This window comes from Oncorhynchus gorbuscha, linkage group LG01 (genome assembly GCF_021184085.1).
Source record: "Oncorhynchus gorbuscha isolate QuinsamMale2020 ecotype Even-year linkage group LG01, OgorEven_v1.0, whole genome shotgun sequence".
NCBI classification, from domain to species: domain Eukaryota; kingdom Metazoa; phylum Chordata; class Actinopteri; order Salmoniformes; family Salmonidae; genus Oncorhynchus; species Oncorhynchus gorbuscha.
In genome coordinates, this window is record NC_060173.1 from 97,449,684 (window position 1) to 97,469,208 (window position 19,525).

General features: G+C 41.4%; 1 pseudogene; it reads right to left on the minus strand.

The window, feature by feature from the left end:
* Positions 1–14,180, minus strand: part of LOC124046872 — a 69,987-nt pseudogene extending 55,807 nt beyond the window's left edge.
* Between the last annotated feature and the right edge of the window lie 5,345 nt (positions 14,181–19,525).

The window sequence follows — 19,525 nt, forward strand, 5'->3', positions numbered from 1 at the left end:
AAATACAATTTAAAATCTCTGTGCTGAATTGCATCCTAAACCGTCAATGAGATACATTTGTGGGGCACTTACGCATGTGACAGAGCTTGTTCTTTGCACTCTTTGATGTCATTCACACGCTTATTGTAGCTGTGAAATGAAAAGGAAGAATAGTTCATTTACTCATACACACTTAAAATGCCTGGGTATATTCTTAAACTGTCCCTCATTGAGCATGCTTTTCAGTCCAGGGCGACGCTTAGTCCAGGAAAACTGTTAATGTGTGATCCCTCACCCGCGGATGTTGATGAAGAGGTCCTCAGCAGCCTTGTGGATGTGGAACACCTCGTCTCTGAAGAGACAGAGGCAGGTGCTGCTCTGAAGAGCCAACTTCCACAGGCTCAGAGCTGCCTGGTCGCTGTTCAAGACCCCATGACACAGGATGAAGCCAACTGACACACAAACACAAGGACAGAGAGAGTTCAATGCACAGAAATAAGATTGTGAAACATTCAAAACAAATACGGCATTTGTGGGGAATAAGAATATTTAGACTGATTTATAATTTTACCTGTGTTTTAAAGTGTTATGCTTTTAGATATACACATTGATGTTAAATACACCTGTACCATGAATTACAATTTAAAAAATTATCATGCTCCCCACTCCCTCCAATGGTATAAACCTATCAAGTCAATTAGGTCAGACTGTACTCTACAAACAAACACTTACATACTATCCACTTCTCCATGGCGTCCAGGGACAAGTATTCACAGGGCATCTAGAAGAAACAGAATCATAGGTCAATGCATGTTGCTGTGAGCAGGAAACGGTATGATTGGAGATCTACAGTGCCCATAGAAAGTCTACACCATTGAATTGTTTTCAGATTTTGTTGCATTTCAAAGAGGGATTTAAATAAATTTCATTTTTGATCCACACAAAATATTCCATCATTTCAAAGTGAAAAGAAAATTCTACAAATGAAATAACTAAAATACACAGAACCAGTCAAAAGTTAACACACCTACTCATTCAAGTTTCCCCCCCCTTATTTTTACTATTTTCTACATTGTAGAAAAATAGTGAAGACATTAAAACTACGGAAAAACACATATGGAATCACATAGTAACCCAAACAAAAAGTGTGAAACAAAATCAAAATATATGTTATATTTGAGATTCTTCAAAGTAGCCACCCCTTGCCTTGATGACGGCTTTGCACACTCTTGCCATCACACCTCCTCCTCCATGCTTCACGGTGGGAACCACACATGCAGAGATCATCTGTTCACCTACTCTGCATCTCACAAAGACATGGCGGTTGGAGCTGTGGTGTATTTGCAGCAATTCGACCATGAAGGCCTGATTCAAGCAGTGTCCTCTGAACAGTTGATGTTGAGATGTGTCTGTTACTTGAACTCTGAATAATTTATTTGAGTTGCAATTTCTGAGGCTGGTAACTCTAATGAACATATCCTCTGCAGCAGAGGTAACTCTGGGTCTTCCTTTCCTGTGGTGGGTCCTCATGAGAGCCAGTTTCATCATTGCACTTGATGGTTTTTGCCACTGAAATTTAAGAAACTTTCAAAGTTCTTGAAATGTTCCATATTGACTGACCTTCATGCCTTAAAGTAATGACAGACTGTTGTTTCTCTATCTTCTGTATACCACCCCTACCTTGCCACAACACAAGTGATTGGCTCAAACGCATTAAGAAGGAAAGAAATTCCACACATTAACTTTTAACAAGGCACACCTGTTAATTGAAATGCATTTCAGGTGACTACCTCATGAAGCTGGTTGAGAGAATGCCAAGCGTGTGCAAAGCTGTCATCAAGGCAAACGGTGGCTACTAAGAATCTCAAATATATTTTGATTTGTTTTAACACTTTTTTGGTTACTACATGATTACATATGTGTAATTTCATAGTTTTGATGTCTTCACCATTACAATGTAGAAAATAGTCAAAAAAAGACAAATCCTTGAATGAGTAGGTGTGTCTTTTGACTGGTACTGTAGCTGTTACACAAGTACTCGCCCCTTTGTTTTGAAAAGCCTGAATTAGTTCAGAAGTAAAATGTGACTTAACAAATCACATAAATAAGTAATTTGTACTCACACTGTGTGAAATAATACGGGTTCACATGATTTTTGAATGACTACCCCTTCTTCTGGACAGTACATCTGTACGATCCCTCAGTTAAGTATTGAATTTCAAGCACAGAGTCAACTGCAAAGACCAGGGAGTTTCAAAAGCCTCAAAGAAGGGCAGTGATTGGTAGATGGGTAACAATAACAAATCAGACATTGAATATCTCTTTAAGAATGGTCAAGTTAATAATTATGTGGATGATTTATTAAAGTACACAGACATCAAAGATACAGTCATCCTTCTGAACTGAACTGCAGGACAAGAATGAAACTGCTCAGGGATGTTATAATGAGGCCATTGGTGATTTTTAAAACAGCTACAGAGTTCAATGGCTGTGATGGGAGAACACTGAGAATGGTTTAACAACATTGTAGTAATTCTACAATAATGACAGTGAAAAGAATACAAATATACAGAATAAAAATATTCCAAAACATGCATCTTGTATGCAACAAGGCACTAAAGTAATACTGCCCCAAAAAATCCCAGAGGAAAACCTGCTTCAGCCGGCACCGGGAAAGGAATTCACCTTTTAGCAGGACAATCTACATCACAAAGCCAAATCTACACTGGAGTTGCTTACCAAGAAGACAGGGAATGTTCCTGAGGCCAAATTACAGTTTTGACTTAAATCTGCTTGAAAATCTATGGCAAGACTTGAAAATGATTGTATAGCTATGATCCTTGACAGACCTTGAAGAATTTTGAAAATACTGGGCAAATATTGCACAATACTTGTGCAAAGCTCTTATGGGACTTTCCCAAGAAGACACAGCTGTAATCACTGCCAAAGGTGTTTCTAACATGTATTGACTCAGTGGGGTGAATAGTTATCTAATCAAAATATTAGTGTTTTATTTTTCATTAAGCTAAAATAAAATAAAAATAGCATTTTCTTCCCACTTTGGACATTCTGACTGTGTATATCGTTGACAAAAATAGCATTTTTCTTCCACTTTGACATTACAATATTTTGTGTATATCGTTGAAGACAAAAAATGACCATTTTAATCCCTCTATGTAACACAATAACACATGAAGTAATCCAAGGGGCTGGGCTGGGTTGAGACTTTCTACTGGGCTGGGTTGAGGCAGTGTATTGATGGTACTGTTTGACTGGGCTGGGTTGAGCACGGTAACTGGTGTCTGACTGGGCTGGGTTGAGCAACACCTGACTGGGCTGGGTTGAGTCATTGTTCAACTCCTGGAGAGATCATATTACTGCACTCACCCTCACTGTGTCTGACTGGGCTGGGTTGAGCACGGTAACTCACTGTGTCTGACTGGGCTGGGTTGAGCATGGTGCTAGGAGCACTGATGAGACTGAGTAGCTGGGCGTTCCTCCACTGGTCAGCAGACAGGTTTCTCCTGGGGTACACCATCTGGAGGGAGAGCAGGGCGTCTGACAACGACTACAGGGGAGGGAGAGATTGATTTAGGACAGTTTATATGAACTTTCATGAACAAGCATTAATCATCTATTAACACATATGTATTTTATTATTAGTAAACATTTACAAACAATATAAGCATTTATAAACATGGCTTAAGCATACAAGTTATAATACAGTGTAACCAAAAAAGGTGTTATTGTCAGTGCTCAGGACAAGAACATAACATGTTGAGATATAGTTGACACTATTCACCTTCCCATGTGGAACAAACTCCTCCATCATCTTTTTCAGGGGGTTCTCGTAGTCAACGATCATCTGTCCCAGCCTAGGGTACTCTCGATCACTAGATGGGGAACAAACATACAACAATGTTGTTGATATTTCTAGTTCTAAGGGATTTCTAAGTCCGAATCAACAATACAAAGAGTGTTTTAGTCATGCATCACATTTTCCCTATAATACTATGCCATTTTAATATAATGCCACTGGAACTGTACGTATAAAAGCTTTAAGCTTCACTTATTTGAATATTAATATTGTTTTACCTTGATCCATGTGTCATTTCATGGGCATAGTTGTAGAGGCCAATGATAGCTTTCCTCTCTTCAATCCGAGACAGTAGCATCATTAGGTTAGTGTAGGTCACTACTAAGTCAAGGTAGTTTTTGGTCAGGTCAAAGTTTACAGTCTGTAGAAAGATATGGGAACAAAATTAGATCTAGACCGATCCCTTAAGAGTCAGTCAGCAAACTTATCTAATCCAAGTAAAAACATAACATCTTTGAGATATAATCTTGGAGGTATAACCAAAAGCATTCTGTAATTACATGTACTGTATAAATAAATGTGTCTTACAATATCAAAGAATACTTGGCAAGCATCGATAGTGTTCAGCAGCTCACAGACATGGTCCTGGAAGCAGAAAGAAAACAGTATTTATATACATTTCACAGTATAGTACCTTGATAATAAGTGTAACTGATTTGTGATGGATTATCATTACACATGTATATAAAGTACTGTACATTGGTATCAAGACAGTCATATTATGCTCCTGCTACTGCTTATTTGACAACGGATCTTAAAACCCGTTCTCTATTTTCACTACATTGAATGATGCTTAAATTGCACATACCTTAAACTCCATCACATCTACGAATGTGAAGTAATACAACGCTAGATTCTTAAGGATTTCAGACTTCTCTTTTTGTAGTTGTGCAAGCTGTTGCTGTAGAAAAAAAATACATGATTGTAACAAAAAGGTGCTCTAAAGTTAAACATAGGACACACAAAGGTTCAATGTATGGATGCTATGGAACAATGAGCACAGTCAAATAGGCTGACGGAATCTGGCATAAGAGTTCAAACATTGTCTACTTTATAGTGACTTTGACATCTGTGTTTGCTAGTTCATGTTTGGTAGAGCAGTGAGTGGTCTCAACTAGAATAACTAGATATCCTGAGAAATACTACCAAGGACATCACACAATGTGTCAGGGTAACATTTTGACAACGCTAAACTGTAGAGCTCTAACCAAAAACACCTTTCCAAAACATGCATGCCGCCTTCGATAACATGACTGCATTTTTAGCAGTCACAATGGGGGCTTTATTTAACCAATGATAGCCTCTCACAAGCCAAAAATGAAGTCATGTTTTATGGATTGTCATCTGTGGTTTGCGTCCCAAATGGCACCCTATTCCCTATGTAGTGTGCTTCTTTTGACCAAGGACCATAGGGTTCTAGGTAAAAGTAGTGCAGTATAATGAGAATAGGGTGCTATTTGGGACACACCCTTGGTCTCTTGCCCATAAATGTTACTTATTCTAACTATTAACAGTTACCTAATAGTATTGAAAAACTTGTGTGAAAGATAATACAAATATGAATAATTAGCAACAAATTAAATGAAAATCTGCTACATAGAGAATAATAAGACATGCAAAACATAGAAAGAAAGGAACTCTGAGGAGCTTCAACTTACCAAAAGAATATTCCAGAAAAAAGCCAAGAAGTTAAGCATGCAAAACAAAAACACAGACCAAGTAAAACATGAACGACTGCAGCAAAAAGTACAAAATAGCAAACCACATGACAGCTACACCACAGAAGCAGTTAAACAGTTCAAATGAAATAGAAAGCCGGCCAATGGTGATAGATAAGCATCAAGTGGAAAAACACTTGAAAAGACAAACATGGTGAGAATGAATTAGTTGTACTGAAAAAGGCTAGCTATAAAAAGATAGAATTGTCATACAGAACATAACATTTATGGAAATGTACATGTGATTGATACATATATAGTGAAGAGATAGGATAATGGATCTCAGATGGAATTTCATTTACATTTACAATTCCTATTTTATCTCAAAAGAGTCAAATACTATGATTAAAATGACTAATTACAACAATTAATGCAATTAATAAATTCACATTATTGCACAGACCTTGTAATGCAATAGGTAAAGGACTGCATATAGATACCAAGCAGCATTCAAATGAGCTGAAATAACATGGAATATATCTGGAAAATACATGCAATAGACAGACTTACATTGTTGTTGCGCGTTTCAACCGCTGGGAATTTTCTGACAATGAACTTGACAGCAGACTCCAGGTTCTTGTCTATTAGATAGGATGGTTTGGCTTTGGGGTCACCACATGCCTATAATGAAGAGGGACAAAAACACAGACAAACGCTAAAGAAGCATCAACAATATTACTAACAACAACAACAAAACATTGGCAGAAAACTGATAGGATGATGTAGTATTTTGAGTGAGTGTATGAGAGAGAGCGAGAGCCAGACACTGAGAGAGAGACAGAGTATGAATACATGTCCACTGACAGAGTGCTGTATGGGAGGTTGGAGAGCAGTTCGTGAGAAAGCAGTGCATGGGCATGCTCCTACTGGGAGAGAAGATAGCTGAACTGTGTGTTACAATATAGATGTTAGAAGAAACAAAAGGTTAGCAGGTGTATGTTTGAGGTAGGATGGTGTATGGTATACGACACTGGGCATGCACAGCTACCCGACAAAACAGGAATAGTTATATTTTAGTATTCAGTCAGTCTATAACACATAAGAGTGTTGAGGTTCGCAATACAATAAAACTAAAACAGCAGAGCGACAAACATATAGAGAAAGAGTATGTTCAAATCCTCATATCATCAAAGCTGGATTGAAGATTAGTGATACGATGTGATGGATCCATGCAGGGAACACTTTCATTTTGCAGAGGAGAGCAGGGTAGTGTTGAATTGCATAATGAAGTGTCAGTGAATTCAACCAGGCCCTATCTTTTCCCATTGCCTGATCTTCAAACCCTAAAAAAAATACAAACTTTTTGTTTTTGTGGTGCAAATGTCCGAGAGCTGTGAATTTGATGCTCACAAACCAAAAGATGACCGTGGTTATAGCGTTAATGTATTATGATCTAGTTGTTGGACTATAGGTGCTCACCTTTTTTTAATAACAAGCTAAAGATAACTAACAGTTGCAAAGTCTATCTGGTAAGAAATAAACGGGAAAATATTATATCTATTTTAACCTAATAAAATTATTCCAGCGATTCAATTGCACTCTGGGATGGGCCTGTTTGTTGAATTGTGAACTTTGTGAGTACTGAGTAGTATACAAGTAATTCCTGGACATGATGCTGGTAAGGATAGCAGGGAGGGGTAGAACGAGGGGGAGTGATTTAGGGAAGAGCTGAGCAAACCTTCCAAACTTGTCCTTGCTGAGAGAAGCATTGTGATAGAAAGAGAGAAAACCACACAGGTAAACACAGGTAAACACAGGTAAAGTCAGGTTTAAAACATAGAACCATGCATCGCTACATTAAAAAGGCTTCGGCTTTTACTTCCGGGATATTTGTTGAGAGATAGTTTGGCTTTACACTGTGCACAATAATTCATGTGTTGCCTGTCAAAGCATTGTTCAATCACTATCTCACACCATGCTGGGAACCCTCCTCCTAAAGTAGCAACACCGTAGAGTATTAAGGCTTTAAGTTTAAGAAAGGACAAAACGTATTCTTTGATTAGTACAAGTAGGAACAGAAACATGCAAGTAAAACCAAGGAAAATGCTAAGCCAGTTCATCTACCAATGAACCCAAAAAGAATATGGCCTGAAACATTTCATGCACAGAACCCGTAGCTCGTATATGCAGTTAGGCAATTCATTGTTCATTTCTAAGATAAATTCACAACATAAAAAAAATAACAGAACATGTCTAACAGTACAATGACATACAGAGATTAGCTTGTAAATATTTTGTTTAAAAATGTGCAAAATCAAAAGGAGTAAAATAAAATATGTTTCTCTGCTTCATCCAACACAACTTTGGTCTGAGACCAGTTAAGTTAACTTGGTCTAATTTAGTGAGCAGCACTGACTACCATAAGCACTTCTTCTCTAGTGCTATTACTAATAGCTCTAGCAGAGCTTTCCAAGTGCTTCCCCCCTTCCCCAGTGTCAATTGCTCCTCCCCAGTGATAACAGTACTTCCCCCTTCCCCAGTGTCAACTGCTCCTCCCCAGTGATAACAGTGCTTCCCCAATGATAACAGTACTTCCCCAATGATAACAGTGATTCCCCCTTCCCCAGTGTCAACTGCTCCTCCCCAGTGATAACAGTGCTTCCCCAGTGATAACAGTGCTTCCCCAATGATAACAGTACTTCCCCAATGATAACAGTACTTCCCCAATGATAACAGTGCTTCCCCAATGATAACAGTGCTTCCCCAATGATAACAGTGCTTCCCCCTTCCCCAGTGTCAACTGCTCCTCCCCAGTGATAACAGTGCTTCCCCAATGATGCTTCCTAAGTGCTACCATGGTCATAGGAGAGTGAATAACAGATTGAGGTAAAGGCTATGTACACATAGGAGACCCTCCCCCTCTGACCTCATAGATGCAGTAAAGACATCAATGGAACTTGACCGTAACAATGGAAATTCCATGGAAATGCGTGAGGGAAATATCCCAAGTCTTCTTATTGTCCACCCAGTAAAATTAGCCTGCATTTAGGCTATTGTTTATGTGTATTTCACACTAAAAATCTGAGTATAAATCTGAGTATAAATGCTTGTATGGATGTCAACCCCAACACATGTCCATGTCATTGTCACCAATCAACTGCATTGCAGTTAAAAACAACTGACTAGCACCACTGATTTCTGTATGCCAGCTATGGTACCAGCTAATACAAAAAGGAGTTATCAGTCACTTCTTCTATACCTGAAAAGAAACAACTTCTACATGTTATGAGGCAAAAATAGCCAAATATATCCAAATCAGACTTTAGTAATCACATTGGGGACCTGTTACAATACATCAATCATGACGGATTAGACAAATATCCACTTTGTTAGATCAGATTTATATTCTCTTCAGTCTGCGTTCCATTGACCGCTTTTACTGCATCTATAGGACCCTACGTCTTTCAGGACCCTACGTCTTTCAGGACCCTACGTCTTTCAGGACCCTACGTCTTTCAGGACCCTACGTCTTTCAGGACCCTACGTCTTTCAGGACCCTACGTCTTTCAGGACCCTACGTCTTTCAGGACCCTACGTCTTTCAGGACCCTACGTCTTTCAGGACCCTACGTCTTTCAGGACCCTACGTCTATCAGGACCCTACGTCTATCAGGACTTGATCTGGTTATTGGCATATGGATGGATGATTTGTGTTTTTCTGCAGTACTGCTATCCAATGTTCAACCCAGTGACCAGAATCTCTGTTGAATGTTGTGAGTCTTTCAGCAGGACAACAACCCAAAACACACATAAAAAGAACCATGGAATGTTTCAAGAACAGATGCTGGACTGTTCTGGAGTGGTGTGAATCTGAATCACATCCAAAACCTATGGCGAGATCTGAAAACAGCAGTTGGTGGGAGGCACCCCTCAAACATTGAAGAATTAGAGCAGTTTTCTGCTGAAGAGTGGGCCAAATGGTAAGTAGAAAGGTGCAGCTAGCTCATTGATGGCTACTAGAAGCATTTTTTTGGCAGGTTCTTGACCAATTTTAAATTTAAATTGTAGACTTAAGTTTACAAAAATAAAATTGGTTCTGCAATGTTGAAAATCCAATAAGGTGTGATGAACAAAAGTTATTTTCAATTTATATTCATTGAAATAGGACATTTAAGAAAATTGCAAGGGTGCCATTATATTTGGCCACAACTGTATGTTAGACTCGAGGACAATTTGAGCTAACCCTAAATCTTTTCCTTAACCTACTGTAACGGATGTGAAACGGCTAGCTAGTTAGCGGTGGTGCGCGCTAAATAGCGTTTCAATCGGTGGCGCCACTTGCTTTGAGACCTTGAAGTAGTGGTTCCCCTTGCTCTGCAAGGGCCGCGGCTTTTGTGGAGCGATGGGTAACGATGCTTCGAGGGTGACTGTTGTTGATGTGTGCAGAGGGTCCCTGGTTCGTGCCCGGGTATGGGCGAGGGGACGGTCTAAAGTTATACTGTTACACTACTTCACCTAGCCTGCCACAGGTAATTATCTTAACCTGCTGCAAAAAGTCACTTCTGCTAGTGAAAACCAGCAGGCTTGCCCCTGAGAGCAGCAGGAGTTTCCACTATGCGATACACCTTCATTTATGACATCATAAGAAGCGCTCCCCTCTCCACAAACATGGTTATTTTTATCAATTTGAAAACCTACATTTGAAAGGCAAAATTTTTCAGCCAGTAGTCTATTTGTCTGAACACATAAATTGCTACATTGCAATATAAGGGAGTCATACATGCTTATGAAAAGTCTTACACTTTTCAAACAAATATTGCACTGTAACACTGATACACTACATAAACATTATTGTTAAATGACAGAAATATCATCATTGTATAAGCCAGGGGTTCTCAAACTCTTTGGGGCCAGGGACCACTTATGTGATAGCAAATTTATCAGGGAACACTTCATAATCAGAACACAACTTGAGGTAGATAAAAATAGCATACAAAGAGTTTTACTAAGATTTCGGCAGTACAACTCTCAGGCCCTGGGAAGGAACATTTTATAGGCCCACCTCTTGGCATCGTAGAAAAAAAATCCTAAAATTCTACACATTTTGTCATGGGTCAGAGATATTGTGTTGTTGTTGCAGCTTCAAAGCCAATATCCTGCAATTCTACACATTTTACCATAAGGAAATTAGAAAACTGTGCAGTTTTACATCTTAAATTACAGCGCATTTATGTAAAACATGTTTTATAATAATTGGGTGGGAATACAAGAAGTATAAAGTTGAAAAATGTATAATTGGTGGAGTCCTGTGGATACCAATATCCAGCTGAGCTTCCCAGTCCCATGTTGCCCAGGGTTAAGAACATGAATTGTAATGTAATATTGTACCACACCCTCTAAACTTATTCCTGGATCCATTGGCAAAAATGTGTTTAATCTGTTATTGTTAGTAATATTCATTTAAAAAATGCAAAGTCAAAAATAAAAAATTTAAAAATAAATATTTTTTTTTAAATATTGAGATCTGGCTGCGGACCCCCTGCAGTGACTCTGCGGACCCCACTTTGAGAACCCCTGGTGTAAGTTACATCAATATAATGAGAAATACTGCTGGCTCAGACAGTAGTGTCCCACTTGCAGCCAGCTGTCATATCAGGGGTCCCATTGTTTTGCTGTCAACAATTCTAATGCTAAGCTATAAACTGTTCTTGGTACATAATCCCATATTGTTGGTCACTGAATCTTCAGATTCACATGTAACTCGCTGAGTGGGTATCAACAAAATATCTCTCTATTTTGGATGAACGCTCCAATTAATTGTGTTTGATAAAGCTGCTCGTCTAAGCAGTTTGATTTACTGAGGTAGTCCTAGTAGACTACTGTGGTAGTAGTAGGAGTGTGCAGTAGGACAATGATATAGGCCTGTGGTAGACCTGTGTGCCTTAAGAATGTGCAGAACCCTACAGCTGTTTGATGTACTGAGGTAGTCCTGTGCTGCAGCCTACAATCACAGCACGCTACAATCACAGCACGCTACAATCACAGCACGCTACAATCACAGCACGCTACAATCACAGCACGCTACAATCACAGCTGAAACAAAAAAGCCATCTGAAATTCTTAATAAGTGCTATCAATGCCTACCAGTTGCCAAGCAACAGATCTGCTAGTTTAATGCACAAGCATCGAACGCTGCCACAGTTTCAATAAAGTACATTTTCCCAATAACAAGAAATGTTAGGCCTATATAATAACAAGAAATGTTATTGGAAGCTTGAAAATTGAGGTTTATAAATGGAACTGTATGAGTAAAAGGCCTAATATTACTGATAGATTGTCTGCAAAACTGCTGCTCTTTAATTATTTGTTACTTTTTAGGGGTATATTCTTACTGCATTGTTGGTTAAGGGCTTGTAAGTAAGCATTTCACTGTAACACCTGTTGTATTCGGCGCATGTGACAAATAAAATGTGATTTCATTTGAAAACCGTCAGACAACTCAGCTCTTGCGTGTTGTGACAATCAACCTTATAGTCATTTTGATAGTCATCCTGTGTTCTGAGGAAAGTTGTTTTCCCTTCTGAATCCTGTATCTTACTTGGGCTGCATAATGTTTCTATGATAATGTATCTGTATCACCATCTAACTTCAATTGAGAGTTTAGAGAGAGAGAGATGATTCTGTGGCACCTATTAAGGGCTAAGCCTTCTAGCCCGGGTAGGCCGTCAGCACAAGTGTTGATTGGCTGGCAGACAGACAGGCAGACAAGGCAGAGAGGCATTATTCTCCACCAGCCTCCTTTCAGCTAGACGCTGGACTGCCTCCAGCTATCTTCTATCTGCTGCCATTTACCCAAAGTCGTTCAAGCATCTCCGATACCCAGTCTGTGTCCCAAATGGAACTCTACACAGTGCACCTCTTTTGACCAGAGCATAGGAATAGGTTGCGACACAGTACTCTCTTCTCATTAAAGGACTGACTGTATCAAGGCCATTAACATGGACAGATACACTAAGAATGCTCTTTTCTGTTACACTGACTGAAAGTCTTGTATGAAATCTGCATTTTATGACACCTCCCGAGTCCCCACTATGAATAAGTAATAATGAATAGTGAATAGTATTAAACTAGGAATACTACTAAGAATGCTTTTCTCTGTAGGGGTTTAAAATAAGTAAATTAAACATCATGGGCCAGTTTCACAGACACAGATGAAGTCTAGTCCTGGACTAAAAAGCACTTTCATTTCATATGTTTCTTTAGTCCAGGACTAGGCTTAATTAGTGTTTGGGAAACTGGTTCAAGTGTGGAATCTGTATCATAATGTCACCACTTTTACAAGTGTACTAAACAAATAATTATAATCTCTAAAGCGGTGCCTTCTTTTAGATACTTCTCCCTTCTGTCCTGCGAAAATGTGTTTTATTGTGTGATTTTAAAAACTGGACCTATATGCTACTATGCATCAGGCATTAAATAACAACTCTACAATAACTGTATAACAACCATATCCAATACATGTACAACGACTGTAGATACTGCTGTGCCATTTGTTAGTATCCTACAGTCATGATGTGCAATTTGCCAATGATGTGTTGATTTGATTCTGTACAGCACTTTGAGATATCAGCTGATGTACGAAGGGCTATATAAATACATTTGATTTGTGGTGGGTGTTTAGGCCTACTGGATGATGTGATGGCTGAATAGAATGGTCTACATCAACAACTGACTGCTGTCAGACAATATAGGCCTAATGTGTGTCAGATAGTGTTAATATTATTACTCTAGTATCTACTAATCCGACACATTATGTGTTCACATTAAATTGATATATCTCACCGATTTCAATCTCACCAAAAATAGCTCAAGAATCTAGAACAGCCTTCCTTTCTTAATTTGATTGAATATTATATTAGCAATGTGGTGAACGAGAAACTATGTAACGTTAACTAACGTTAGCTAGCCAGCAAACAAAAAAAAATGCACAGCTAGGCATGTAGGCTATTTCACTGAGCTACTATTTTATTTCAAAGGAAGTGAGCAACATCTTTAAATATCCGATGAGTTTGCATTATTGTTATACGAAGATTGAAATAGATCAATCTCAGAAAACAGTGATTTGGCATTTTGATGCTATTGATGACAGAGCTTGGCTAGCCACATAGCTAACTTATACTGCAACACATTTCAAGAGGGCCTTGACTGGAATCCTGCAGCCCTAGCCGTCATTCTTTGGATTTCAAACGAAGGCTTCTGCCATACATCACAAATCATTTTGGGGTTTGATCTTTAATTTCTCTTGAATGTAGTTACAATTTACTATGAACCTAGGAATTACACTGAGTACCTTACCTTCTTGATATTATAGACACGAGTGAGCATCCCGATGCCCCGGTCGTTCAGAATGGTAAATTTCTCCGCCAGCTTTTGCTGGCCCGGTTGGAGCGAGCCGCGCGACAATGTTGCCGACATAGCTACCGAATCTTGTAAAATAATCGTTGTAGAATTTGTTTGTTGTGAAAACAGTGACACTCGAGTGTTAAAATGTTATAAATCGCCCATTCTGTGGGTTGAGCGGTTTTGCCAAGCCCCACTCCTCTCTCCGGTCGCAGACTCAGTTTTTACTAGGTGTTGTCCTATCTGACGAAAACGAGGCTGTTTCCTGCAATCCAAAGGCATGTCACGTGACCAGCTAGGGAAGGAACATACTATTCTATATGTAGGCTGCACCCACACTACACCCACGACAAAATAGTTCTAAATTATAGGTTTCTATTATTACATTTGTTTGGTCGAGTAATGCGTGCATACATGTTTAATAATGGGAGGTCCCAGGAATCGAATCCACTATCAATCCTGGCGTTGCAATGCTCTACCAACTGAGCTACAGAGGACCAACATGCATTCCTTGCATTCTTGTGGTGGTCATTATCATTAGTGTGACATTTTATTTTATTATTTTATTAAATACGTGTCATTTGCCATGGTATCAAGAACATACTCTTGCTAAACTGGTTTTCAAACTGGTTTTTAAAACTCACCTCAACCAATCACAATGCTTGTTTTGACCCACCTGTTGTAGAATACATGATTTAAACAAATACTGTTCATGTGTAAAACTTCATATGGGCAAGCCCTTTAGGGCAATCCTCGATTCAATGGTATCTCGGTTGTGTTGGAAAATGATATATGAAATAATATACCACTGCACCAGCCTACTGGACACACACACACACACACACACACACACACACACACACACACACACACACACACACACACACACACACACACACACACACACACACACACACACACACACACACACACACACACACACACACACACACACACACACACACAGGCTTTAGAATGGCATCATGTGATAGTGACATCTGTGACGCCCAGAAAAAAAGCCCGGGGCCCATATGGGTTGATTGACTGATTTGGGCTGATTGACTGATAGGAGTTCTCAATTTTCAAATTGGTGTTGACAAAACCTGTCCAGAAAACATGCAGGTTTTAAGTTTGTTGCCACTGAGACTCTGAGTCCACTAGATTATTGCATGTAAACACATGTATTTTTCCCTACAGACAGTTGAACTTTTACAGTACCATTACTGTAGTAAGTCAATATAAACATATATTGCCAATTCTCTACAGGCTCAGTTATATTTCCATTACAAATTGCCTCACAGGTTCACAATTTGATGGTTGTTAATTATTGTTGTAGGCTCACAACATGCTGCACATGACTTTGGCACTCTGAAAAAATATAACGTATTGTTTAATGTAATAGAGACATAATAGAGACATGTTTATATAATTTTCTGTCTAATTCTGTTTTGTTTTGGCGTTTCATAAATGTTCTTCTTCCATTTTAGGTGTCCAGACCTGTTCATTTATAAAACACCGAGCATTCTGGATGTGTCTGATACTGACATAACATCCTATTTCCAAGAGTGCTCAAAATTCATAGACCAAGCAAATAAAGAGGTAAGTTGTTAATGTTCTCACGACCTTGTAGGCTAATTGGGGGCAGTAATATCCAGTTTATTTTAATTTTAATATTTTATTTTTACGCTCATATTTCACTGCATTCATCTTACCTGACAGTAAACATTTCTAAGCATCATGAATGGTGACACAAGTGTTTTCCACTTGCTAACTTTTTTTTATTAATAAGCACTCTACTGTATACAGCATATCGGTCAAATTACTTTACGTTAAGCTACTTTGTTTAACTTTACTTTAGTAATTTCATTGACTGTTCAAGTTTATTACCTGGCCTATACCTGATACTGGACAGCAGTGAGCCAATGCAAATCCTCCCTCACTACCTCTAGGCATCCCCAATGTGTAATAAATAATACACAGCAGAGTTTTCACCATGCATAATTTATCCTGTTGTAGAAATATCATATATATAGCGGCCCTATGTTTGCTATACAAACTTTTAGCAAAATGCGGTGCTGGTTACTCAACAACCTAACACTGCCTCATGCTGAAAATTCACCAAAGGTTTATGATTACAATAACTTGATCAAACTGGGCTGAAGTGCTTTTGGGTATGCCTTCATTCTACTGGCATAAGGCTTGTTTCCCTCTTCTTCCCCCTCAGAATGGAGTTGTGTTGGTTCACTGCAATTCTGGAGTCTCGAGGTCCGCCTCGGTTGTCATTGGATACCTGATGTCCAGGGAAGGGAAGCCTTTTGATGACGCATTTGCCTTGGTAAAATCAGCCTGGCCAGCCACATGCCCAAACCCAGGCTTTGTCGAACAGTTGAAAGGTTTCAAACCTAAATGGGGCATACAAGCCAATGGTGGGGACTATGAATGAGCAACAACAGCAACACCTGCAGCGCCAGAGTAATGCATTTCATCATCAACCACTGTTTCTCATAAAGAGATCATTCTGATAAAGATCCTTGGCTGTGTCCGAAATAGCACTCTATTCCCTATACAGTATTGTGCACTGGGGCCCTGGTCAAACGTAATGCACTATATAGGGAATTGGGTGACATTATGGATCTTAATATGGCCCCTAATCCCCTAATCCAAGGAACCCCACCATCATGTTGAGGTGTTCATTAGCCGTCATTTTGAAATGCCCTACAATGTCCTGTCAATTTACACTGTGGGGCCAGTGTTATCCAATAGTTAAACATTCCCGTTATCAATTTCAATAAACCACTGAGGGTGGTTGGAGGCCACAGTGGAATTGAAAATAATCTAATTTGAATAGGAAAGGTATAAATATACAATTCTCAATTTTATGAACGATGCCATGTCTGTGCAACAATTCTTAAATTAATTTTGAGTCTTTCTTTTTTTGTACCAAAAATGTGTGGGGTGACAGGTAAAGAAAACGGACTAAACTGATACAAAAATATTATTGTTTAATGTAGAGTTTAAATTTGATATTCATTGGTTATTTTGTGGGTTGTTATTCTATGTTTGGTTGCCTGTTCTGCACTAGCCATATTGCTTCACAGTTCGTTTTGTTGTTTTGTTTAGTTCTGTTCCATGTTCTCTCTTTAATTAAGGAGTTATGTTCGCTTACCACGTTGCGCCTTGGTCTCCTCCTTATGACGACCGTGACAAAACAACCCACCAAAAAAGGACCAAGCTGCGTGTTAAAAAGGAGTGGACATCGTTTACCCGGGAGAAAGAGGAGTGTAGGACATCCTGGACCTGGGAGGAGTTAATGGCAGGGGACAAGACCCTGCCATGGAAGCAGGTGGAGATAGCACAGGAGGAACAGCGTCGATATGAGGGTACATGGCTCGCTCAGAAGCCCGAGAGGCAGTCCCAATATGTTTTTTTGGGGGGCACACGAGGAGATTAAATGAGTCAGGTCGGAGACCTGAGCCAACTCCTCGTGCTTACTGTGGGAAGCATGTTACTGGTCAGGCACCGTGTTACACGGTGTCTCCAGTGCTATTCTAGCCCGGTGCGCTCCATTCCAGCTCCTCGCATTGGCCGGGCTAGAATGGGCATCCAGCCAGGAAGGAGGGTGCCGGCTCAGTGCTCCTGGTCTCCAGTGTACCTCCTTGGACCAGGATATCCTGCGCCGGCTTTGCGTACTGTGTCTCCGGTGAGTCTACACAGCCCAGTAAGTCCCGCCAGGACGGGTTGTGTCAACTATACACTCAAGACCTCCAGTACGCCTCCACAGTCCAGTACATCCTGGTCCTCCACCCTGCACTCGCCCTGAGGTGTGTGTCACCAGCCCAGTACCACCAGTGCCGGCATCACGCACCAGGCATCCAGTGCGCCTCCAGGGTCCAGTACGCTCTGTTCCTGCTCCTCGCACTCGCCCAGAGGTGCGTGTCCCCACCCCGGTACCACCAGTTCTGGCACCACGCACCAGGCCTACAGTGCCTACAGGTGCCCAGTCCGGAGCGTCCGGCGATGGTGCCCAGTCCGGAGCGTCCGGCGACGGTGCCCAGTCCGGAGCGTCCGGCGACGGTTCACAGACCGGAACCTCCAACGACGGGCCACAGTCCGGGGTCTCCAACGACGGGCAACAGTCCGGAACCTCCAACGACGGGCCACAGTCCGGAGCCTACAACGATGGTCCCCAGCCCGGCGTCTCCAGCGACGGTCCCCAGCCCGGCGTCTCCAGCGACGGTCCCCAACCCGGCGTCTCCAGCGACGGTCCCCAGCCCGGGGTTTCCAGCGACGGTTCCCAGTCCAGAAAATCTGGCGATGATCCAAGTAGCGAGGGTCCCTAGCCCGGGATCTACGGTGAGGATCCGCAGTCCATAGCATCCGGCAATGATCCACGGGTCAGTGCTACAAGAGCGGACTCAGTATAAAGAAGGGGGGTGGCGTCCAGAACCAAGGACAGACGGGAGACTCTGGCGGCTCAGGACAGACGGGAGACTCTAGTGGCTCAGGACAGACGGGAGACTCTGGCGGCTCAGGACAGACGGGAGACTCTGACAGCGCTGGGCAGGAGGAAGGCTCTGGCAGCGCTGGACAGGCGGGAGCACCTGTAGGGAGAAGACGGAGAGACAGCCTGGTGCAGGGGGCTGCCACCGGAGGGCTGGTGCGTGGAGATGGCACCAGATAGACCGGACATGCAGGCGCACTGAAGCTCTTGAGCACCGAGCCTGCCCAACCTTACCTGGTTGAATGCTCCCCGTAGCCAGGCCAGTGCGGCGAGGTGGAATTGCCCGCACTGGGCTGTGCTGGCGAACTGGGGACACCATGCGTAAGGCTGGAGACCAGATGCTTAGAGCCGGCTTCATGGCACCTGGCTCAATGCCCACTCTAGCCCGGCCGATACGAGGAGCTGGAATGTACCGCACCGGGCTATGCACACGCACCGGGGACACCGTGCACTCCACCGCATAACACGGTGCCTGCCCGCTCCCTCTCGCTCTCCGGTAAGCATGGGGAGTTGGCTCAGGTCTCCTACCTGACTTAGCCACACTCCCCGTGTGCACCCCCAATACATTTTTGGGGCTGCCTCTCGGGCTTCCAGCTGCGCTGCCGTACTGCCTCCTCATACTGGCTCCTCTCTGCTTTCGCTGCCTCCAGCTCTGCTTTAGGGTGGCGATATTCCCCTGCTTGTGCCCAGGGTCCCTTGCCGTCCAAAATCTCCTCCCAAGTCCAGGAGTCTTGTGTTTTCGGCCACTGCTGCTGCCCGTTACCACACTGCTTGGTCCTCTTGTGGTGGGTGTTTCTGTAACGGATTTCCTCCTCTTTGTCTGTGGAGGAGTAAGGATCGGACCAGAATGCAGCATGGTAAGTGTCCATATTGATTTATTCAAAAACACAACTGAACACCGGAACAAAATAATAAACATGAAATATACAAAACCGAAACAGTACTGTGTAGCCCAAACACTCACACGGAAACAAACACCCACAAACCAAAAGTGAAACCCAGGCTACCTAAGTATGATTCCCAATCAGAGACAACTAACGACACCTGCCTCTGATTGAGAACCATACTAGGCTGAACACAAAAACCAACATAGAAAAACAAACACAGACTG